The sequence below is a fragment of the Peromyscus leucopus genome, chromosome 6, assembly GCF_004664715.2.
Source record: "Peromyscus leucopus breed LL Stock chromosome 6, UCI_PerLeu_2.1, whole genome shotgun sequence".
Taxonomy (NCBI): Eukaryota; Metazoa; Chordata; class Mammalia; order Rodentia; family Cricetidae; genus Peromyscus; species Peromyscus leucopus.
In genome coordinates, this window is record NC_051068.1 from 95,593,585 (window position 1) to 95,619,352 (window position 25,768).

General features: G+C 40.1%; 1 protein-coding gene and 1 long non-coding RNA gene across 3 annotated transcripts in view; one reads left to right on the plus strand and one right to left on the minus strand.

The window, feature by feature from the left end:
- Positions 1-1,971: 1,971 nt before the first annotated feature.
- LOC114701374 (fatty acid-binding protein, intestinal-like) overlaps positions 1,972-25,768 on the plus strand; it is a 41,288-nt gene continuing 17,491 nt past the window's right edge. The window contains exon 1 of one of the 2 annotated variants that reach the window (XM_028881457.2): positions 1,972-2,233. The gene's annotated coding sequence lies outside the window, so the exon portion shown is untranslated. Of the gene's footprint in view, positions 2,234-13,358; positions 13,690-25,768 lie in introns of those variants that run through there. The other variant, XM_037207048.1, reaches the window with a different exon arrangement.
- LOC114701376 overlaps positions 24,714-25,768 on the minus strand; it is a 57,734-nt gene continuing 56,679 nt past the window's right edge. The window contains exon 5 of the long non-coding RNA XR_003735814.2: positions 24,714-24,836. This is a non-coding gene — a long non-coding RNA (uncharacterized LOC114701376). The remainder of the gene's footprint in view (positions 24,837-25,768) is intronic.

A 25,768-nucleotide genomic window follows, 5' to 3' on the forward strand; every position in this document is an offset into this window, starting at 1 on the left:
GATTTGCAGTTGGTGAAAATCTTTTCCCATTCTGTAAGCTGACATTTTTGTCTTATTGACTGTGTCCTTTGCCTTACAGAAGTTTTTCAGTTTCATGAGATCTCTGTGCTATTGATGTTCTGTTCAGGAAGTTGTCTCCTGTGCCAATGCATTCAAGGCTAATCCCCAACTTTCTCTTCTATCAAGTTTAGTGTATCTGGTTTTATGTTGAGGTCTTTTATCCACTTGGACTTGAGTTTTGTGCATGGTGATAGATATGGATCTATTTGCATTCTCCTACATACAGACATCTGGTTAGACCAGCACCATTTGTTGAAGATGCTTTTTTACATTGTATATTTCTGACTTCTTTATCAAAAAATTAGATGTCCGTAGGTGTGTGGATTAACCTCTAGGTCTTCGATTCAGTTACATTGATCAATATGTCTGTTTTTATGCCAATATCATCCATCTTTTTATTATTATTCCTCTGTAGTCCATCTTAAAATCAGGTATGGTGATACCCCCAAAAGTTCTTTTCTTGTGTAGGATTGTTTTACCTATTCTGGGTTTTTTTTTTCCCTATGAAGTTGAGTATTACTCTTTAGTCTGTAAAGAATTGGGCTGGAATGTTGATGGGGATTGCATTGACTCTGTACATTCCCTTTGGTAGGATGGCCATTTTTAACATGTCAATCCTACCTGTCGACGAGCATAGGAGGTCAATACACCTTCTGATATCTTCACTGATTTCTTTTTTCGAAGATAATTTTTTATCTTACAGGTCTTTCACTTGTTTGGTTAGAGTCACCCCAAGATATTTTATGTTATTTATGGCTATTGTGAAGGGTGTTGTTTCCCTGATTTCTTTCTTAACCCATTTGCCATTTGCATTATAGGAGGTGTAAGTAAGCTCAGATGGAAAGGTATCCTGGCAGTTGGGAGCCAAGGAATACCACAAAGTCACACTGTACAGCAAACCTCACACAAGAGATTTATTGGGAGGGAGAAAACCAGGAGAGTGGCTGTCAGCAGCTGTACAGCCTAGTCTCAGATCAGTATATGACTACCTGTCCAACGGGTTTACTCAGGCACCTGCAGAAATGACTCTCACTTGGCAAGGGCCGATAGTCCATGGGACAGTGAAGGAATTTTCAGAATTTGTGCAGCTTACAGGTTCTTTTCTCTCTCATTATACTTTGTCAGTCACACATGCAACAGCTGTAATTTTCTCTGGAAATTCTGTTCCTTCTCAAATATTTTCCCCTAGGAATCAGCAGGGATTAATGCTTCTTAAATCTCTTATCCTGAATTACTAACTACAATTCCCAACCCCGGGACTTTTTCTGACTCAATGGAGATAGTTAGGTACATATGAAAAAATAACACGTGGAACATTAACCATGTTTCACAGTTCAGGACAGGAGAGCAGGGCATGTATTCAAAGACTAGGAAGAAAGCCTCAGGAATACAGATGGTGCCAACTGTTGAGAGTAAGTTCCCTGGACACCGAGCATAGAATCATTTGTAGGATCTGGTATGCTCCAAGAGAAAAAAATACAATGCAAAATGTGGGATGGATAGATCCATCTGTAACATACATAGGAGCTTATATTGGTGGAAGAAGTATGATACAGTGAGATGGGAAAAGAGTGCTTTATCAAGGTCTGGCATTTACAGAGAGATTGAGACATGGGACCCTCCTGTAGAAAAAGGAACTGTGTAAAAATATATCTTGCAGACATGAAAGAATTGTCTGGGTTTGAATACTGTTGTCCTTAGAGCATTTCGCCTGTGTCTATTACTCTTTAACTTGGTAACCATGAGTAACTGCCAGCTGACATAAGTTCTGTGAGAGCATGATGTGTCTAGCTGGATGTTTAGTTAAACCCGCAAAAATGCTGAACTCTATGTCTAGAATAAGGTTATGCAGGGGGTGGGAAAGTGTATTTGAGGAAGCATAAAGGGGAACAATGGGGACTTTCATAATGATGACAATGTATCCCTTAAATTGTAATGCATTTCTTAAAGTCACAAACAGAAGCTAATAATAAAGCTGTTCATGTAACCCTGGTAAGAAAAACTCTGTTTAGGTATAAATAAAGACAGCCTGAGCTATTCGGAGACACTGGAGTGCAACCCACTTGATGGTCAGTTTTCCTTGGGGCTGATGTCCCTTCCCCATCTCAGGACCCGAAGCCAAGCCGAGGCTGGACCCTGGCAGAGCGGTGCCATGAACAGGAACCTCAAGTCGGTATGTATCGGGACTGAAGGGTAGATAAGATCCTGTCTGAGGGTGCTGCAGACCCTCCAGGAGAGCCCTTGGTTTAGCGAGGGACAGGTAGTCAAAGAAGTGAGTGCCCTGTTCCAACAGAAATGGGACAGTGTGGTTCAAAGGAACCTGCTCTTCATACAGCTGTTATTAAGCATATGGTTAAAGCAAAGGGTTTAAAAGTTTCTACTAGACGAGTCAGAGTTTTTATGGTATATTTAGAAAGTTTGTTCTTGGTTTCCTATGGAGGGGACACCCTTGTTGTTATCTTACTTAGTATCTAAAAAAGAGGCACCAAAGTGTCCTAATCCTGACTGTCACGCCCTGTAGTACCTGGCTATAAGTCACCCCACACGAGCCCCTGGAAAACATAAAAAGGGGGCACTGGGATTGACTGCCGCTGTGCTGTGCCTCAGGCCCACTAGCAGGGTGATTCACTGGGGAAAGAAAAGAAAGGGTTAACTTAGGAAATGCTTATGGGTGTGGGAAAATGGCTTGGGATGGCGCTTGGCTGAAATTAACAAAGGAAGCCTCGTGGACAGTGTCTACGGTGCAATGCCAGGTCCCTGACACTAAACTGGAAATCCTGAAAGGTGACCCCCACCCTGCTTTAATCCCAGCACTTGGGACAATTTTACTTCTTCTCTCCGTGGTTTCCTCCCCTTCCTGCTCTGTCACCTCCTACTGGATGGCCTCACTAGGGAGCTCCCTGCTTTGTTTACTTATGCTATGAAAATCATACTGGTATGCCAGGAAGCTTTCTCTCCACCTACTGGGCTTCCACCATGTGGAAAGGGATGCCTTTCCTCTGTGATTTGGGACATTTCTCTCTGTCTGGGCTCTCGGTTCCTTTGGAGACGTCCCAGATTGAAATTCTTGTTAGGATGACACTTGCATCCTTTGTTTCTTTATAACTATTCCCAGCTCTTTCCTGGAACTCCTTCACTTCCCCAGAAGAGCTGTCTGCACTCTCCAATTCTCATTTAACCCTAAAAAACCTTTTCCTGGTCATTTCTTCTTGCTTTCTGGAGAGACAGCCTTGGTAAGTGTGGAATGAACTTTTCCCCTTTCCACCCATGGGGTGGCTACTTTGATGTCTTTGCTGAGCCTATTTTCCTTCACCGTGCACTATAAAAGGATCAGTAAAGGATCAGTAAAGTTGCCAGTCTCTGTATGGACTATGTCTATGATTAAAAGTTTTATTCTGATACAAAAGGGCTTCAATTCAAAATAATTATTTTTAAAGGCTAACCCTAATAGAGATGGAACATAAAGTCTTATTCTTACAAAAGCTATTAATTTATTGTAAATTGTTAAGGATGATTAAAAATACCTAATAAATGATCATATTCTTTAATATGTTCAAAATCATGCTTATAGTCTTAGTAAAGGCTAATGTAATTAATTATAAATATAATTAATTTAACCTCTTAACCCTCTATGTAAGTTTTCAAAGTTAAGTCTAAAACAAGTAGTTAAAAATAAAGTTTCTATTAAAATATATGCTTCAGAGATCTACAAAATAGGACATTTAAAATGTTTCAGTTCCCAACAATAGACAAAACTGTCCCAGGCCTCACTTGTTGCCAGAGCTTTGCTCAAACTGTGGACACATTTGCATCAATCAGCATACTTTACCTGGTTAAGATGAGGTCAATCCTCTACAGAAAAAAATCTCAGACCTGGTTCTAACAACTGAAGGCCTGTGATCCCCTGTACAACAACTACATATTAAATGTTGTGTTGTGTGGCAGCCAAAGACCTACAACCATCACCCCTAATGAAACCATGGAGGTCACCAGAGCCTGGGGTGACAGTCTAGGTAACGGGTCTCTGTCATTTTAATTGATACACAGACCATTTAGATCTTATTTCAAGTTATAGTTTGTCCTTCTCAGATCTCTGAGGATATTCACTGACTGTAGCTTTAAGAGCAACAAGCACCCAGTTCCTTTTGAAAGACCATAGCTGCCTTCTCAATTCCGTTCTTATGTAAAAATCAGGCCACAGGCCTCACTTCCCTAAAGCTACTACTAGATCTAAAAACAGTTTCCTTTGCTACCAGATTCCAAAGAGAGATAAATATACCAAAAAGGTTTCAAAGAAACTTTTTATCATTCTTTTATTCCAAGTAATATGGTTTACAATAAGTGCTTTAATAATTAACTACCTATGTCTCATGGTAAACAACTGGATTTTAAAAAAGGGTGAAAAGCTTATACAAGGTCCAAAGATATAAACATAAGCTATAAGGATCTGAAAAAAATTGTTTTAAGATTAAAATATAGCTTATGGAATATAGCATGAATCTCAATTTGTCTTAATAAAAACTCAGAGCCAGATATTGGGGTGAATGCTGAAAGATCAGAGAGATAAAGGAACAAGCCACAGCCACCTCTCACCTCACCAGCTCCTCAGCTGGAAGGACTGAGATCCTTTCTCCTCCCACCTTATATTCCTTTTCTTCACCGCCCAGCCATATCACTTTCTGTCTCAACCTCCCTAGTGCTGGGATTAAAGGCATGCGTGCCTCCCAAGTACAAGGAGCAAAGGCATGAGATACCAAGTGCTGGGATTAAAAGTGTGTGCCATCACTGCCTGACCTCTATGGCTCACTAGTGACTGGCTTTGCCCTCTGACCTTCAGGCAAACTTATTTGTTAGACCATACACAAAATATCACATTTCCCTTTTTTGTCTAAAATTAAAAAAGAAGGTTATAACTAATATAAGAAAAACTATATACAGTAAGTATAACTATATACAATATTTATAGTCAAGAATTACATTAACAATGTCCAGTCTGTTAATATTTGACAAAGTCAGAGAAAATACTCCATATTTATCTTATCTTGGTGAGTCCAAAAGGTTGTACCTAATTCACTTTCTATTCTAACTTGCATTACCAAAATTATCTTCTAATGACTCTCAACCTTATATACTTTACACCTCTTTAGTGAATTTCTTTTCTGAATCTGGTAACAAGGAAAACTATAACCACAACTATAAAATCTTCAACTCCACCAGAGACCTGAGAAGGAAATAACATTACCTGAGTAAGCAGGAAGTGCAAGTAAGCGACCTCCAAAAATTATGACAAATGACAGAAACAGCTTACTGCCTGGACAGTCACCCAAGATTCCTCTGTAACATTGGGGCATCCATCTTTGGCCTACAGGCCTAGCATATATAACAGACTTATCTGTGAAGCAGGATTTTCTGAAGGGCTATTTTATCTTATCTTGGCAAAGTTTAGCAGTCCTTTGTTTTGTGTCCTGCTTGTCCATTTTGGTCAGCATTCTGTCAACAGTCAAGGCAAGGGCACTTTCTTGCCCAGTGGCTAACTGTTGCCGCACAAAAAGTAAACTCCATGTGGAGTTTCTTGGATGCCCATCATCTTCTCTGAAGTAGATTGGTGCTGCCAGGGGCAAACATGTCTCGTCATAAAAAAAAGAAAAAGAACCTACGTTATTAAAACATCTTAAATGCCATATCCTGTAGATCTCTGAAGTATTTAAAGACCACCTGTCTACCTAAACTATATCTGTTTGACCTTAAAAACATACCTAATATGACAAATTTAATTGCAATAGGTGACTAACTGCTACCTTGTATTTCTTTATCATCCTAAATAGTTTGAATAACTTTCAGGAATTAGCAATTTGCATTACATTGTTAAGTGAGATGTATAGGTACAATACCTTGAACAAGATTGGAAATGTATGTATAGTATATTCTAGTAAAAATAATTTCAATTTTGTATCAATATACAAAGATCCACATCAATGTAAAGTATTTAAAACTAATAGTTGCTTTTTTGGTTTAAAAGTAGATTAAATAATTTATCCTTATCCTATCATATCTATATTTTTTTCCAAAACAAGAACACTGAATCTAAACTCCATTTTCAGCTTTTTTTCCTGACCATTACCAATACCAACTTGTAACCAACACCCCTAAACAATGACAAATATCCATAGCCCATTGAACAACCAAAAGCCACCCAACCCACCTCCTGGGAATGTGGGCGTTGTGTTCTTAAGTTTACTTCCTGCTGTCTGGAGGAGATGGCATCTTTAGGGGATCCTGAAAAGAAAAATCCAGGTTAATTGTCAAGTCCTGGGAGAGGTAGTTGTATCATTTGTTGTCCAATTTCTGTGTAATGGGAAAGTGCAGGGCTTGTCTCAAGTCCTGGCTAGAGCAGTCTGTGAGGTTGGATCATCTCAGCAGTCACCTTGGAATTGTCCTGAGCAGTTTGTAGTCCAAAGTCCATCTTTGGGTGTTGTTTGTCAGCTCAGTGGTGTTATCGTAGTGCAGGCAAAATCATCTTTGTGGGACCCCATCATCCTTTTGGAGACTTCGAAGGTTGCTGTTAGGCATGGTCATGGTTCATTGCAGAACTTAAACATTTTAAATATCATATGCAGCAGATCTCAAAGAGTTTAAAGGATCAATGTTTATTATGTACATACAGAGTACAAAAACTTAATTCTTAGTTACCTGAAAAAGACTCAAACCTGAAATCACGTATATGAAGCTAGATGAAGCCTTTTTCTAGAATTAGTTAGTACTTTATATAACCATTAATATCATGACAAAAAGTTTAAAATATATGTATAGGTATTAATTTTATAAGTTTTGGGATAATATTTATACTTTAAGAAAAGCACTGAAGAGTTAAGTATAAAACCAAAGGATTATGAAATTAGTGGCAATAAAATAGTCCCTAATTTTTTGTTTTCCTTCTGTCCCATATCAGGTGGCTCTTCTGACATGAGACAGAAATTTTGGATTTTACTTTAATAGCATGATTGGGTTTAGAGAAGGAGAGAGCCATACTACAACCCCAAAGCTAGTTTTAATTTTCAATTGAACTGAGACTACAAAAAGACCATTTACATCATGTGTCTGTAGAGGACAGCAGAAGCAAACATTTAGGAAGATTTATGAAATTTTATCCTGCTGAAAATGTGATATACCAATAGGCCAATTTACTCTTTTTCTTGGAACAGTTTTTCTGGGTGATTTGTCTTTTTTCTTCACATGTCTCATCTGTCCAATGTTCTTCAGATTCTTTATCTGGATGCCTGCATTCTCCTGAAAAGTCAAAAACTAAACCCTTCCTCAACCCTGATTTTGGGAAGGTTCCCTTATGGAAAGTTATATCTGATCAAATGAAAAGCATTTATTAGTCATATAAGATAGTTTAAAATGAAGGATAATGCTGGTTGATGAACAATCACCTCTTCTAATCAAGAGGTCTCTCTTGTTCAAATCAAACCTTTATCAATTTTGATGGTATCCATAACTTTTCTTCTCCTGAGGAAACAAAAGCAAAACCTCTTCTCCAATGTAACACATATCCCAGTGTCCATTCTGAGGTGAGCACATCTTTAAAATATATAGGCTGATTTAATTCTGTAGTTTTTTTCTATTATCCAATGTCTCTCCACAGCTGTTGTTCCTTTTTCATTAGCATTGAGAAAATTCAAAGTTAACAGAGAGTTATGCAATCTATTTCTCAGGAGTCTTTATTACCCCTTTCTGTTTATTTAGCATATCCTTTAAAGTTTGATTTGATCTTTCTATGACTGCTTGTCCTGTAGGATTGTGTGGTATACATATAATATACTTTATATTGTAATAAGCAAAAAACTGTTTCATTTTACAAGAGACATATGCTGGAGCTTTGTCAGCATTAATTTGTACAGGTATAAGGTATACATATGATGACCATAACTTCTAGCAAACGTGTGATTATAGAAGAAGCCTTTTCAGAACTCAGAGCAGCTGCCCATTGAAATCCTGAATGGGTATCAATGGTGTAGTGTACATATTTTAATTTTCCAAATTCTACAAAATGAAACACATCCATCTGCCAGATTTTATTCCTTTGAGTACCCTTTGGCCTACTCCTGCAGGTAGTGGAGTTTGGTTGTATAAAGAACAAGTAGGACATTTCCTTATAATTTCCTTGGCTTATTGCCAAGTAATAGAAAAATCCTTTTTCAAACCCTTACAATTGACATGATACTTTTTATGAAATTCTGAGGCATTCAGCACATTTCCTATTAGCAGTTGATTAATTTCATAATTACCTTGTGCTAGAGGGCCTGGCAGACTCTTTTGGGATTAGATGTGTGTTATATATAAGGGATGATTCCTATTAAGTGAATAAATGACAAATTTAATTGACTCATCAGGAATAAATTGAGCAGTTTCAATGTGTAAAATAACTTTTTCTGCATACTTAGAGTCAGTAACTATGTTAAGAGGTTCCAAAAAAAATCTATTAATACCACCAGAAAAGCATATAATTCTGACTTTAGGACATAGTCATAAGGGATTTGGATCACTATAATTAAATTTTCTGATTTGCAACCTGCTTTCTTGATTTGTTTGCATCAGTATAAAATGTAGGGGCTTCAAATATTGGTGTTTCCCATACAATGCAAGGAAGGATCCAGTTAGTTCTCTTTATAAATTGAATTGTCTTGCTTTGGGGATATTTGTTGTTAACCTCTCCCAAAAAATTACTGCAAGCTCTTTGCCAGGGTTCACTTTCTGCCCATAATTTGTCAATTTCATCATCAGTAAAAGGTATTACAATTTCTGCTAAGTCTATTCCTGCTAATTGATGAAGTCTCAATTTTCCTTTTAGAATCAACTCAGAAACATTTTCCACATAAGTTTTTAGGTTTTTTTTACTCTGTTTTAATGTATTAAAAATCCATTCTAAGGTAACATCTTCTCTCTGCATAAATATTCTTGTAGAAGAATGTGTAGAGGGTAAAATAATCATAATACAATCAAGCTCTAGATCCAAATGATTCACATGTGCATCCTATAATTTCTTTTCCACCAAAACCAGTTCTCTCACAGACTCAGCTGATAAATGTTTTGGATTATTTATGTCCTCATAACCATCTAAGGTTTTGAACAAATTAATCAGTTCTTGATTTTCTACTCCAATAGTGGGCCATAGATAGGAATTATCTCCTAGCAATCTTTGAAAGTCATTAAGAATTCACAATCATTTTCTCCTAATTTGCACCTTTTGGGGTCTAATTTTTTGTAGACCTATTTTATATCCTAAATAATTAATAGAATCTCTTCTTCGCATTTTTTAGGAGTAATTTTCAATCCCCAATGAGGCAAATTTTTCTTTACTTATTCCAACATTCTTTTTAAAGTATCTACATTTGAATCAGCCAGTAAGATGTCTTCCATAAGGTAAATTATAGATTGAGGAAATTACTTATAGATCATTTCTAATGGCTATCATACCAAATATTGGCACAAGGTGAGGCTGTTTAACATTTCCTGTTGGAGAACCTTCCAATGATATCTCTTAACAGGCTGAGAATTATTGTAAGTAGGCACCATGAAGGCAATTTTTTCTCTGTCTTTTTCTTGTAAAGGTATAGTGAAGAAACTACTTTTTAAATTGATAACTATAAGAGGCCATCCTTTAGGTAACAGAGAAGGCAAAGAAATTCCAGATTGTAGGGAGCCCATTGGCTAAATCACATTATTAACAGCTCTTAGGTCTGTTATCATTTTCCATTTTCCAGATTTCTTTTTAATAACAAATACAGGAGAATTTCAAGGGCTGGTTGATTCTTCAATATACTGAGCATTTAAGTGCTCCTGTATCAGCTGTTCTAAAGCCTACCATTTCTCTGATGTTAAAGGCCATTGCTGAACCCACACAGGTTTGTCTGTTAACCATTTTAGAGGTACGGCTGTTGGTGCCTTTGAAAGATCAGTAGCTGTTGTGCCTTGTTCTTATACAACCTGAATGGTTGGTGACTGTTCTTTATAATACCATCTAATATTTTTCCCAGAAACATATGTTAGTTTATAATTTGTTTCTGAGATCAGAGGAATGTTAATCTGGGTATTCCATTGCTGCAACAAATCATGTCTCCATAAATTCTTTGCAATTTTGTCACATATGGCTTTAATTTTTCTCTCTGTCCTTCTGGCTCTATACATTTGACCCATCGCATGCTCTTTTTTACCCAAGATAACATTCCAATCCCTGAAAGCTGAACATTTTCCTCTTGAAGAGGCCAATTTAGTGCCAAGAGTCTGGTACAATTATTGTTACATCTGCACCTATGTCTACAAGACCTTCAATGACAATGTCATTTATTTGTATTTATAGTTTTGGTCTTTGTTTATTCATATAAGTTTGCCAAAATATTTGCTTTATGATTTCTCTTCAATTTTTTGTTTTCTCTTCTATAGCTGTTTTATCATTCACAGCAGTATGGTTTCTTACAATAGGCTTTAGGTTCTTTAATGGCTCTGGAAAGGAGTTTCCTCCATGATGACAGGAAATGACTAAACTGAATTTGAAATGGAGGCCTGAAAGAGGTCCCCCAAGGCATTTCCTGATGGCCAAGTGTTATCCTCCTTTCTCCCTTGTTGATCTACATTCATTAGTCCAATGCCTGCCTTTGCCTCACCTCCTGCATAATCCAGAAGGGAGGGTCATTCTGCTGGGATTATTCTTAGCAAAAATATTGTCTGTAGGAACACCCTGTTTACAGTCCCTTTTTAGGTGATTTTGTTTACTGCAACTGAAACAATTGACACTTCCATTTTTCTTCAAACCTCTGGAAATCACCTCTCCAAGCATCATCATGGTTATGAGATTCAATATTGATTGTATATTGGATCCATTCCTCCAAGGGTGCTGATCTTGCCTTTAATGGCCTAATTACCCTTTTGCATTGTGCATTAGCATTTTCAAAAGCCAGAGATTCAATTATTATTTGACTAGCTTCTGAATTCGGTATCATTCTATTTACTGCTGAAGTCAATCTTTGTAAGAAATCAGTGAAGGTTTCTCTTGGGCCCTGTATAACTCTAGTAAATGACTCAATTTTCCTTTTTACTTCTTCAGTTCTGTCCCAACCATTCAAGGCTGCTACATGGCATAAAGCCAGGGTGTGGTCATCATACAGAGATTGCCTTTCTGCATTAGCATAATCTCCCTCTCCAAGAAATTGGTCTTGAGAGATTTCTATATCTCTAGCCCTACTTCATTGTTAAATGGTCTAGCTTTTCACTAGATACACCATTGTAATTGAGGACCAGCCTCGAAGACTGCTGTAACCAAATCTCTCCAGTCTTGAGTGATAATTCTATTACAAGTTGACCATGAGTTTAAAATCTGCTTCACAAAAGGTGAATGCATGCCATATGGGACTATCACTTCCTTGAATCTCCTCAAATCTAACATTTGCACATGGGTCCATTCAGCTCTTATACAGTCTAGAAGTTATGCATCATTTGGCAATTCCTATAAGGTAACTGGATAAATTAATGTTAGCTGTTTGAAAGCCTTAGACTGTTTCTCTGTAACCTTATAATACAATGTTGCAATTGGTTCTCCCTTAAATCCCTCTATCTGAATATCTCTATGATCTGTTGTAACAATTTTTTTTTAACAAACTTTTATCTTGGCACTCATATTAACCAACTTTTTAAATGATAAAACAAAAATGATCAAACATATAACATTTATAATTGACATGACATAAATTTCATCTACATTAATTATCCTCTTACTTAATTGCTTCATTTTCAAACGGTCTAGCATATTATCAAACAGAGACCTAACTCCCTCCATTGTAATAATGTTTCCCATTTTTCTTTTCTTTTCTTTTCTTTTTTTTTTTTTTTTTTTTTGGTTTTTCAAGACAGGGTTTCTCTGTGTAGCTTTGCGCCTTTCCTGGAACTCACTTGGTAGCCCAGGCTGGCCTTGAACTCACAGAGATCTGCCTGGCTCTGCCTCCTGAGTTCTGGGAATAAAGGCGTGCACCGCCACCGCCCGGTCCCCATTTTTTTAATGTGGGAAAAACTCTTTCTGTCTTTTTTTAAAAAATTAACTCCTCCTTTAAGAATTCCCAATTGACTCACCAAATTGCTGACAATGATTCAGATGATGGTGAAGTGAGGCAGCTACCTAGTATGGCAGTGGCCTGGGGAGGGGTCCAGGAAAAGCTACAACCCACTGGGAGAGGGAAGAAGCCAAAGAGCCAGCTGTCTACACAGTATGAAAGCAGCTCACTCCTGTAGCTTTTGGAGTCCAAAAGCCTGTGGAGTCTGCTGCTATAACAGGAAAAAATCCCAGACTCCCTCAGAGGACTTGGTGAAGAAAAGGAAAATCTAGCCATAGGGGCAGTGAATCTGGCCACATATAGCTCTGGCCTGAGCTGGTGGCTAGAAAGCCACAGGCACGCAACTTTCTCGTGAATTCATGTCCCACAAGTTGGATGCCAGATGTAGCATGGATTAAGATTAGGATCCGTGCTACAATGGAGGTCTAAGGACATGAAGGTTTGGGTGATGAGGGCCTGAAACGATGTTCTGAAGTATGTGAATATAATTTGTGAGGATATACAAAGATGGCTTAAGGTATATAGAAATGTTTCAGATATCTTTCCCTCACTATGCTATTATTATATTAAAACTTCAAAGGTTCAAAGTTCTAACATTAATCAATAAAGTTCTGATAATCTATTAATCTAACTCTGGTAAACACTGACTATTATTATCATTAGACACAAGCTCAAGATTTTAAATTTCCCGTTGGTTATTTTTTAAATATAGAGTAAAAAAATGATTCTGATTATACTAAAACATTTGTCTAATCTATATACACCCAGTCTTCTAGAAAAAAATGTTAATGCTTTTAACCAAAATTATTTTTAGGTTCACAAACTTTTACTATGACTCAAAGGCATGAGTCTACTGCCTTTTCTACAATGTGAATTTCAGTATAGATTGCAAACAATGATAATGCTAATGTATCTAAACCTTTTGGCTCTTAAAACAAAAGGGGGTTCTTGTAAGTTTCAGTAGATTGACTGGGATCCACCTCTTACAGGTCAAAACAGACTCCAGATACGTATTGCCAATCAACAAACCTGTTTCACCACCTGCCTGTTCCTGAGGGGATGGGACCTCTTCCCCTTTCCCTGATTTTGAGAAACCCCTCCCCCAGCTTCCAGGGCCATGGCCCTTGAAGTTTCAAATGTATACCTAATAAAAAAGCCATCCCCCCAAAATCCTTAACTTTGTTTCCTGCCCTTAACATACATCTGTTCCAGGAGATTTCCAATTAAAGACTAAAGACTGCTCCAACTGCTGCCTGCACGTCCCTAGCCACAGATGGTCTTACAGAACCTGGAGAGCAAATGAAGCAACTTGCACTTCCCAGGCTTAGTCAACATTCCAGGTTTTGGGGTTCCCAGTGATGCCCCAGTGTCAACAGGAAGTAGTCATGGACGATTACATCACCCCTTGTCACTCATTCAACAAAATGGCTGAGATGTTAAGTTCCAAACCCGGGACATATGACTGAGGATCTCTCAGTGAAGTCACTCTCTGGTTTTGGCTGTGATTGCTCTGCTCTCTGTGCAGGTACTGCTATCTTTACTACCAATACGTGCTGCTCAGGAACAGTTTTGAACTTGTATCCCAGGGCCACCTCTGTTTCTCCCTGTGACTTGGGATTTTGAGGAAGTGAGAGTGGTGGTTAATGGTTATAGGCTGGTAGGGGGAGATAGAGATGCTTTTTTTTTTTTCCATTATAAGATGTCTGGTCTCCTAAACTATACAGGACATGCAGATGCCTTGCCTATCTGCTTATTAGCTGATATCACTCCTGAATCTGGATGTGCTTCCCTCTCTTATGAGATATTGGTGGCTGATTCCTCTAGAGGAATTAAGGATAATAAAAGGGATCTTTGGTTTTTATCTTTTGTCTCAGGGGCTGATGTAACCCTTCCCACTCAATTGGCTACTACTAAAGGGAGACCTCCCCAAGGGGTTCCTGATTGCTTACCCCAGCATAATTACAATCATTCATGTGATTTGTCCTGTTATGTTGGTTTCCTTGTGTTTTTTCTGATAGAGGTGATATTTATTCCCCTAAGGATGTCCAAGATAAAATTTATGACTTGTCTGTTTCCAGTCCAGCTCATCATAATACACAATATCTGATTACCAATAAACAAGGATTTGCTGTGGGATAGTCTGTATGTCAAATTGCTCTGATTGGTCAATAAATAAAACACTGATTGGCCAGTGGCCAGGCAGGGAGTATAGGCGGGACTGACAGAGAGGAGAAAAGAAAGAACAGGAAGGCTGAGTCAGAGAGACACTGCCAGCCACCACCATGACAAGCAGCATGTGAAGATGCCTGTAAGCCATGAGCCACGTGGCAAGGTATAGATTTATAAAAATGGATTGATTTAAGATATAAGAACAGTTAGCAAGAAGCCTGCCACAGCCATACAGTTTGTAAGCAATATAAGTCTCTGTGTTTACTTGATTGGGTCTGAGCAGCTATGGGACTGGCGGGTGACAAAGATTTGTCCTGACTGTGGGCAAGGCAGGAAAACTCAAGCTACAAGGATTTCTTCAGTGGAACAAACAATTTTTAATAGTAGGACAATCTATATTGGTTTTCACTTGGATGGGTTTTCCCTATGTTTTTTGGGCAAATATTCACCTCATTTTGTTCTTCAAAGACATTTATTCAAGTTATTTATAGCCACCAATTATACTTGTATTAAAGGGCCTCTACAATCCTCCACAATCATAAGTGGCCTTCAGGTCTGTGTTATTGCTCCTTTTGCTGTGCTGACAGGTGGAGATTTTGAGTCTTTGCATATTATAAAATCATATTCTACTTATGATGTTTCCTGTATTCATTGTGTTATTACTAACTGTATTGATCATAATTTTAACATAGGTAATTTCCTGATTATTAGACAACCTCTTTTTGTTTTGCTGCTTGTAAACTTATCTTTGTCTTGGTTTGGTGATCCTGGTATTTGTGCCTTAGAGACAGTTTTCCACACTTTCTCATCCAAAGTGATTTGTTGCAGCTTTGATTTGGGGCATTACTGCCCTGATATCTATTGTGGCTTCGGTGGCAGCATCTACCACTGCTCTGGTACAACAAGTATATAAAGATGATCATGTTAGTAATTTATCAACAGTGTTTCCCTGGCACTTGGGACACAGGAGAGTATACATAAAGGACTAGTGGATGGGTTAATGTTTTAAAAGAGGCTATGTTATACACGGGCACTCCAAGTCAAAATGCAAAGGTCAGACTCACTGTCTCTTATCATGCAGCATATAATGCATTTGTGTTATTCCTTTGCCATATACTGGCATTGATTTTACTTGAAAGCAGATTCAGGCAAATATTAAGGGAATTTGGAATAGTTATGACTTAGATATTAATATTCATGATTTACATCATCATATTTTTGTGATCTCACATGCTCACTTACAATGCTTTCTCCAGAAGGGATTGATGCCTCCTTCTTTTCTTCTATCCAGTCTTATGTTCCTACTGAGGACTTTTATTGTTAATCTGGGCATTACAGTAGGATTATTTTTGATCCTTATTATTCTATTTTCCAGTCATCATCGAACATTTGAGTGCTGCCTTGCATGCTGTGACCCATGACATCTGACTCATTATTTTAAAAAATAAAAAAAGTGGAAGATGCTGGGGGCTGTGTAGACTAGTCCCAGATCAGCATATGACTACCTGTCCAACAGATTTACTTGGGTCCAGGCACCTGTGGAAACAGACGCTCACTTGGCAAGGACCAAGTGTCCCAAGTCCATGGGACAGTGAAGGAATTAGAAAAATTCCTGCAGCTTGCAGGCTCTTTTCTCTTTCATTATACTTTGTCAGTCACACATGCAACAGCTGTAATTTTCTCTGAAAATTCTGTTCCTTCTCAAATATTTTCCCTAAGAATCAGCAGGGATTAGTGCTTCTTAAATCTCTTATCCTGAATTATTAACTATAACTCCCAGCCCTGGGAACTTTTCTGACTCAATGGAGATATTTATGTACATATGAAAAAATAACACGTGGAACATTAACCATGTTTCACAGCTCAGGACAGGAGAGCAGGACATGCATTCAGAGACTAGGAAGAAAGCCTCAGGAATACAGATGGTGCCATCTGTTGAGAGTAAGTTCCCTGGACCCCAAGCATAGAATCATTTGTAGGATCTGGTATGCTCCAAGAGAAAAAAATACAATGCAAAATGTGGGATGGATAGATCCATCTGTACCATACATGGAAACTTACATTGGTGGAAGAAGTATGATATAGTGAGATAGGAAAAGAGTGTTTTTTATCAAGGTCTGCCTTTTACAGAGAGATTGAGACCCTCTTGTAGAAAAGGGAACTGTATAAAAGTATATCTTGCAGACATAAAAGAATGGTCTGGGTGTGAGTATTGTTGTCCTTAAAGTATTTCACCTGTGTCTATTACTTTTTAACTTTGTAACCACAAGTAGTTGCCTGCTGACATAAGAGCTCTGAGAGCAGGATGTTTCTGGCTGGATATTTAGTTAAGCCTACAAAAACGCTTACCTCTGTGTCTAGAATAAGGTTATGCAGGGGGTGGGAAGGTATGTATTTGGGGAAGAGTAAAGCGGGAAAAATAGTCTTTCATGATGATCACAAAATATTCCTTTAAATTGTGATGTATTTCTTAAAGTCAAAAATAGAAGCTAATAATGAAGCTGTTCGTGTAAGCCTGGTAAGAAAAACTTTAAGTATAATTAAAAATGGCCTGAGATGTTCGGTGCCACTGGAGTACAACCCACTTGGTGGTCAGAAGTTTTCCTTGTGCTGACACCCTTTTCCCGTCTCAGGACCTGAACCCCAGCCAGGGCTGGACCCTGGCAGGTGGCTGCCTCTGCTTGGTCAAGAAACAGCAGGGAACTGATCGGAAGGCAGAGCTTAAGCAGTTTCTTCTGTGTTGGGGGGTGGAACTTTTCAGGGTGAAGTTTTCTAGGATGGGATTTCAATTCTAAAGCTTGGGCTTTTCACTCTGTAGGGTGGGGCCAGGTTCGGCTCTAAACAGAAATTTCTGTGTCTGGCCAGCAAATCCCAAATACCCAGCAGCTGCTTCCCAAATAATTGACTCAGAGGCTTGACATTTTTTTGTTTTGTTTTGTTTTTGTTTTTTGAGACAGGGTTTCTCTGTGTAGCTTTGCACCTTTCCTGGAACTCACTCTGTAGCCCAGGCAGGCCTCGAACTCACAGAGATCTGCCTGCCTCTGCCTTCCGAGTGCTGGGATTAAAGGCATGTGCCACCACCGACTGACCAGAGGCTTGATATTAATTTCAAACTGTTTGGCCTATTGCTCAGGCTCATTACTAACTAGTTCTTACGCTTAAATTAACCCATAATTCTCATCTACATTTAGCCACGTGTCTTGGTGCCTTTTCTCAGTGCAGTGTTCTTGTCTTGCTTCCTCTGCGTCTGGCTGGTGACTCCCGACTCTGCCCTTCCTCTTCCCAGCATTCTTAGTTTGTTTGCCCCACCTACACTTTCTGCATGGCTACTGGCCAATCAGTGTTTTATTAAGCCAATCAGAATGACAAATCCTTACAGTGTACTCGAGAATTATTCCATAGCAGCCAGGCAGCCAGCTGTTTCTGTCATTTTTCACAATTTTTGGAAGTTGCTTGCTTGCACTTCCTGCTTACTTAGCTAATATTATTTCCTTCTTGGGTATCTGGAGTTGAAGACTAGATAGTTATAGTTACAGTTTTCCTTGTTGACAAATTCAGAAAAGAAACTCACTAAAGAAGTATAAAGTGTATAAGTTTGAGAGACATCAAAACATAGTTTCGTTTGGTAATACAAGTTAGGATAGAAAGTGAATTAGGTACAACACTTTGGACTCACAAAAATAGGATAAATAATGGAGTATTTTCTTGGAATTTGTCAAATGTTAATGGACTCACCATTATTGATCTAATTATTACATGTATATAGTTATTGTACTTATTGAATATAGTTTTCTTATATTATAATCTTTTTTATTTTAGATAAAAAAGGGAAATGTGGTGATATTTTGTGTATGATCTAACAAATAAAGCTTGCCTGAAGATCAGAGGACAAAACCAGCCACTAGTTAGCCATAGAGACCAGGTAGTGGTGGCACACACTTTTAATCCCAGCACTTGGCATCTCATGCCCTTGCTCCCAGTACTTGGGAGGCCTTTAATCCCAGCACTAGGGAGGTTGAGACAGGAAGTGATATGGCTGGTGGAGAAAGGAGTATAAGGAGGGAGGAGAAAGGAGCTCAGTCCTTCCAGCTGAGGAGTTGGTGAGGTGAGAGGTAGTTGTGGCTTGTTCCTTTGTCTCTCCGCTCTTTCAGCATTTACCCAAATATTGGCTCTGGGTTTTTATTAAGATCAATTAGGATTCATGCTACATCCAGCTGTGGGTAGAACCTGGTAGTTGGAGGAACTCAGGGGAGAGGCCTGTCCTTTGGTGTGCAGCAAGGTGCTTCCATTTCCCCTTTTTGTTTATTATTGATAAACAATCAGGTTATAGCAAAGGAGGGTATGTTATCATTGTAAACTACTCTCTGTGGAATTGGGGCAGCAAAATCCTTTGGGTGAAGTTGATCTTCACTATCCTGGTACAATCAGGAGTCCCTGGCCTCTGACTTTGTAGCTAGGGGCCAGTAATCCTGTAATAGCTACTGATTTAAAGTCTGGTTAGACATCTTTTGACTCTGTTGTTGAAGAAATCTAGACAAGAAGTTTATAAGGCAGAGTATGACTAGTAGGATTAAGAAAAGGAGGAGAAAGGGGGTTAAAAAGGGTAGTATCCAGTTCCACATTCGACTGTCTATGGGCCACTGGCCAGAGGCATCCAGCTGTCTCTTACATTTTTGGAGATCCATCTGGAGTGGTCAAATCTTGTCTTTTACTTCACCTGACTGGTTGACATGGAAGCAGCATTGCTTTCTGAAGAAGAGACAAAGACCACCTCTCTCTGCTGTTAGTAAATCTAGTCCTCACTGATTTTGTAGCACTATGGTGGCCAGTGAGTCTATCTGGCCCTGTAGGGTAAGGATGGTCTGAGCCACCCGTTGGAGATCCTGGATGAACTTAGATGAAAACTGATGGTCAATAGCTAGGGAAGTATTCAGTCCCACCGCCCTGGTGGTGATGTCCGTGTTCATACCCAGGACTGCTATGACCTGAACAGCTTGTGTTTCATGCCATGCTGCTATAAACCCTGTGATGGGAATGGGTGAGGGCTGTTCACCAGGTCCCAGGCCCTAGTTTGAGAAAGAAATGCCAGGGTACAAGTCCCAGACCACCCATCAGGTAGGTGGTGATTAACCTGAGTGCCACAGAGACTTGAGGCATTTTGGTTGTTTGGGCTTAGGAGCATGAAGGGTCTCAGGCTTTGGGAGGCCAGGGAGCCTGGACAGTTGCTGTGGCCAGGGGAAAGGCCTTCACTAGCTTCATGTATTTTTGTTTTCAGGCTTTTTCATCTCTCCCATGGTACATATTAAGGGCCACTGTTAGAAGACTTTTGCCTGCGAAGTCAGGGGTTCTTTCTCTAGGCATTTAAGTTTTGCCTTAATATCAGAGAAACTCTGGGAGAAGAAGTAGGTCATAAGGAGTTGTTTTCCGTCTGGGGTCTCGGGATTTAGATTGGTATATTGTAGAGGGCCTTTGTGAGGGAGTCTAGGAATTGAGATGGGTCATCACGTTTGTCCTAAATGACTTCTTGGATTTTTTCATAATTTACCACTCTAAGGGTGGCCGTGTGAAGACAAGCTGGGAGGCAAGTTACAAACTGATCCTTAGCAAGGATGCTCCCTGGGATATTGTAATTCCATTCAGGGTCCTGATGGGTAGACAGCTTCAGCCCTGACTGTGTGGGCAGCCTGTCGCTGAGGATGGGGAAGGGAAACCAGAGAGCCTGGAGGGGAAGAGAAGGGCCTGTGGGTTGTGGCTGATAAAAGGAAGGCTCCTTAGTGTAATTGAAAATAGTGGAGGAAAATCATCTGGTTTGGGCCTCACAGATAGGAGTTTTTTTTTTCGTTGATTATCTTATGCCATGTGGTCACTTTTAGTGAAGATGAGAGTGAGGTCACATGACAAAGTCCACTCTTTCCAACCCTAGCAAAGATGGTTGTCAGCCACATAGCCGTCTCCATTCCAATGAGGGGACAGCAGGTACAGTGGCAACAAGGCACATGTTTCCTTTAAGGTTTACAAACCTTGAGACAAGATTTATATCTTAGCAAAAAGTTTCAGAGAGTTAAACCCAAACCAAGAATGTGTGAGATGAACAGCAATAGCCCCTACTGGGGGGGGGGGGCTTATATTTTGTTTTGCTCTTCTTTCTCTGTCACATAGTCAAGTGGCTCTCCTGATATGGGATAGATATTGTGGAAGAAACCTTTAAACAAGCATGCTTGGGTCTAGAGGAGGGGGAGCCATGTCTCACCTCCAGAGCCAGCGGAAGTGGGGTGGCATAAAACAACTGTCTAACGCCAATGGTGCCTAAAAGACACCCGACTCCCTGCAAAACTGAATCCAGTCAGCTGAGGACAAAAAAGGCTTAGAGATAGGAAATTTGTGAGCTCTGGCTGTGGACAGAGGGTACTGCAGAAGGGAGCCGAGAGACACGGCAGCCAGAGTGTGTGCAGTGCGTGTGCACATTGTAACTGGCTTACTCCTTCGCCTTCTCCTCCTCCTGCTAGGTCGAGCTCCTGGCTCCCATTTTGTAACAAACTCACAGATCAATCATTTGCTAACTTAAAAGGCAGGGCATTTACACCATGAGAGGCGAGGAAGAGTTAAGAAAAACAAACAGGGCTTGAAGTGGAGAAAAAGGAAGTAGGGAACAGGGAATCTCTCTCCATTTCCCAGATTGCTGGCAGTATTTGTAAAGGTCCCAAATAACATTAGGATCTAGAGTGCTGTCAGGCAGGCAGCCCTTTGTGTTGCTTACCTAAGGAGTATTGAGGCCAAACTCTATTGCAAAAGCAAATAAATTTGGGGCCCTTCAGATCGGGTGTCAGATGGAGAGGCTGGAGGTTTTCTAAGAGGCATCGTAAGGAGGAATGAGAGAGTCTGGAAGACACCATTCCTGTAGATGAGAGAGAGAGAGAGAAAAAAAAAAGTCACTGCAGCTTATAGTTGTGGGCATCCCCAGGACTCAGAGAGGACCAAATGAGGACCAAGCCATTCAGTGGGTCATTAACACAGTTTTCAGTGGGGAGGGCTTAGTCAGCTAAGCCTGGAGGGACTCTGCCTGGTACCAGGGCTTTTGTAGAGGTGAGATGGCAAGGACAAAAACGGAGCTCTGAGGGGGTCTCAACCACAGGAAAAGGTTGAAGAATGGAGTCACAAAAGCCATGAGGGCCTAGAGAAGCTGTGGGATTAGAGGTAGCTCCTAAGGGAAGACAGGAGAAGCAGGCAAGAGGCGACATTACAGCTTGGTTGGGCCTAAGGAAACTGCAGGATTGCAGCTCCAAGGGTTGGGGGATGAGGTCAGGTGAAGAGGGCCAGCTCTAGTCTTAAATAGCATGACTGGGCACACCACCTCCAAGAGTACCAGGGGGTGCCAGAAATTCAGTGGTCACTTCCTTGGACTCAGGGAAACATTTACACCAACTAAAGGAGAAACTTACCTCATTGATGTTGGTGGATGGAGTACTGGGCAATTACTGAGCTGGAAGGTGAGTCTGTGGCTGGTGAACTGGAGATGAGGGATAGAGCCCTAGTACAGCCAAGGCCCCTGAGGGGCAACGCGGGCATGAAGAGAGTCTATCCCAGGTTTTGGCACCAAATGTGTGATAGCTCAGGTGGAAAGGTATCCTGGCAGTTGGGAGCCAAGGAATGCCACAAAGTCATACCTCACAACAAACCTCACACAGATTGTTTTGGTAGGGAAAAAACCAAGAGGGTGGCTGCCTCTGCTTGGATGAGAAACAGCAGGGAACTGAGTAGAAGTCAGGGCTTATCTAGAGCTTCTTCTGTGTCGAGGGGGTGGGACTTTTCAGGGTAAAGCTGTCCAGATGGAAATTGGTGGAATTTCAGTTCCGGAGTTGAGCTTTTTACTCTGGAGGGTGGGGGCTGGCTCCAGTCATTAGGTCAGTTAGTGTTCTTTAGGTGGAACCTGGCAGTTGGAGGTTCTTGGGGGAGGGGCTTGGCCACTTGTGTGTGTCAAGGGGGTTACAGAAGGCCTACGAATTTTTTTTAAATTTAATCTTGTATCCAGCTGTTTTGATGAAGGGGCTTATCAGCTGTAAGAGTTTCCTGGTAGAATTTTTTGGGGTCCATTTATGTAATGGAAACTCTGAAACCATAAGATAGCCCCAGCTAAATGTTTCCTTTATAAGAATTGTCATGGTCATTGTGTCTCTTCACAGCAATAAAACCCTAAGATAAAAGTTGGTACCATGAATAGGGTACTGCTGGAATAGGCCTGACCATGCTTTTGTTTGGAAAAATTTGAACTTTGGGCACTTGGATTAGGAAAGCAGTGAATTCTTCAAGTGCTATTTAATGGACCATAGAAGTAAGAATATGGAAGATAGTGGGGTGGAGGGTGACTTGAACTGTGGAGGCCTGACTCATGTGGTTATGGAGGAGAAGAATTTTAGTATGTTGCCTAGAGATCATTCTTGTGACAGTTTGATGAAGAATGTGACTGCTTTTTGCCTTGTTTAGAAAGTCGGGCTGAGACTAGTATGAAGAGTTTTGGGTTAATTCTGTTGGCAGAGGAAATCTCAGAACAGCCTAGTGTAGACTCGATTGTGAAGTTATTAGTGTTAACTGTAATGAAGATTTATAAAGAAAGGGGGCAAGCAGAGCAAGGAAAAATACAAAATGTACAAATTAGTGAAGAAGGAGCACCAGGAAGAAAAATGGAGCTGAGTCCTGTGTTCAAAAAGATAAACAGATTCAGAAATGGAATAAAGGGAGTGGTGACCTCAGGGAAAGATCCCACCCAGCTGAGTTTCCAACCTGTGAAAAGGAGTTAAAAAAAAAAAAAAAAAAAGCTTAGATCCAGGTATAGTGGTTCATACCTTTAATCACTGCACTGGGGAGGCAGAGGCTGGCTGAGTTTGAGGCCAGTCTGCTCTACAGATCTAGTTTCAGGACAGCCAAACTTAGGCACTGCAGTGGGATGTTCTGTATGCAAATGTGTTGCTATGATTGGTCAATAAATAAAACATTGATTGGCCAGTGGCTAGGCAGGAAGTATAGGTGGGACTAACAGAGAGGAGAAAAGAAAGAACAGGAAGGCGGAAGGAGTCACTGCCAGCCGCCGCCAGGACAAGCAGCATGTGAAGATGTCAGTAAGCCACAAGCCACGTGGCAGGTATAGATTTATAGAAATGGGTTAATTTAAGCTATAAGAGCAGTTAGCAAGAAGCCTGCCACGGCCATACAGTTTGTAAGCAATATAAGTCTCTGTGTTTACTTGGTTGGGTTTGAGCGGCTGTGGGACTGGCGGGTGACAAAGATTTGTCCTGACTGTGGGCAAGGCAGGAAAACTCTAGCTATAAGGCACTGAAGGACAGAAAGCCAGTTATAATGTAATTGAATAAAGGGACCATGTTTCAGCCTAAGGAAGCAGCAGAACTTGGAGCTTTGGTAATGTAGTTCTGGCTTTAGAGTTAAGGATAAAAGAATCATGTTATGGAATTTTCCTCCATGATTAAAGAAAGCTACTAAGACCAGGCATGTGTCAGGGGTGTCCCTAAATGGAGGCCCAGTAGAGAGGCCTTTCTGTGAAGCTGTGAAGGTGAAGCTATGGTTGCCTTGAGGACCCCAAGATGTTAGAGATGCCAGACTCGTGGGATACCTGCTGAGGAAAGCTGCTAACAGCGAGTGGAACCAGCCCAAAAGAAAGGAGTGTGTTGCATTCAACAAAGCTGAACAGAGTTGGGAATTTGAAGAGCATTTTGACAATAGACATGCAGATGTAGACTTGGGAGTTTCCCCAGCTGGTTTTCAATCTTGCTTTGGTCCAGTATTTCCTCAGTATGCTCCCTTTCCTATGTTTTGGAATGGTAATGTATATCCTGGGCCATTATATGTTGGAAGTATGTGATCTGGTTTTTTAAAAAATTTTATTCTATAGGGGATTACAGTTAAGAGATCGCATGAATATCTCAGAAGAGATTTTAAACTTTGGACCTTTAAACATGTTGAAACTGTTATAGACTATGGGGACTTTTGTAATTTGACTAAATGCATTTTGCATTATGATATTGTTATGGGGCCAAGAAGTAGAATGAGGTAGTTTGAATGTAATCGGCCCCAAAATCTCATGGAGAATGGCACTATTAGGAGGTGTGGCTTTGCTGGAGTGAGGATGTCTTTGTTAGAGGCAGTGTATCATTGTGGGTGTGGGCTTTGAAGTTTCTTATGCTCAGGATACTGCCCAGTGTCTCAGTTGACTTCCTGTTGCCTACAAGATGTAGGACTCTCAGCTATTCCTCCAGCACCACATCTGCCTGCATGCTGCCATGCTCCCTGTCATAATGATAATGGACTGAACTTCTGAAAATGTAAGCAAGCCACTCAAATTAAATGTTTTCTTTATAAGAGTTACCTTGGTCTTGGTGTCTCTTCACAGCAATAGAAACCCTAAGATGCTGTCCAAGTTGCTTTTGGTTATGATCTTCAGAGCAGTGATAGAAACTTATCTAGGACTCAGTCTTCCAGGCAAGATGCTTCATCCTGAGAGAAGAACAACTCTATGAAAAGAAAGTTGTTAGGATAGCTACTAGTTTACATGGAAATGGTAAAGCAAAGAGAAGCGACTAAAACAATTTTACAGCTCTGTTCATTGTTAAACCAGAAACCTGTACCCATGTCTATAAATTCATTTAGAGTCCAATTTTAGTGTCCTTGTCTGTCTCTTAGGTTTTTTTTTCTTTAATGACAAAGAAAAACCTTTCCAACCTTGAAAACAGATGCAGTGCTCCAAAGTACACATCGTCCTGTTGTCCACCTATCCACACTGTGAATAAGGAGGAAGTGTGTTTGTTGTTTTCCTTCTGAATTCTGAGAACACTCTAAGTTTGTAGATTGCTAAAGGCAGTTGAGATCTCACGTTGTGACTTACACTGGTCCAGGCTTGCCTCAAACCCACAGCCATGCTCCTGCTTTAGGACCCTCAGCTACTGGGATTACAGACATGAGTCACCAGACTTGAATATAAGAGAGTATTTTTTTTTTCACATGAAATGCTCCCGGATCCTAGCAGTCTATACACTGTATACACTATACAGAATATTCTCTTACAATTCTCCATTTCTGTGAGGTTGGTAGAAATATTGTCACATTTAGGCTCGCATGGCTTATATCTGGTTCTTTTCCATTTCTTCCTCACTGATCTATGTAAATGCTTGTCACTCTCTTGATCTTTTCAAGAACCAGCGTTTGTTTCATTGATTTCCTCTTGTTTTTCTAGTCACAGTTCCTTTAGTTCTCCAGCTCTATTTTTTCCTTTGAAACAAATGGTTCTCCTCAATTTCCTCAAGGAATTCTTTATGGTGATAATTTATGTTGCCTTTCAAGGCCACAATCTCAGGCTTTTCTTTATTCATTTATAGACACACATTTCCTCCGCAGCACTATTCTTACCAAAGTACATCTAGTCTACCTGG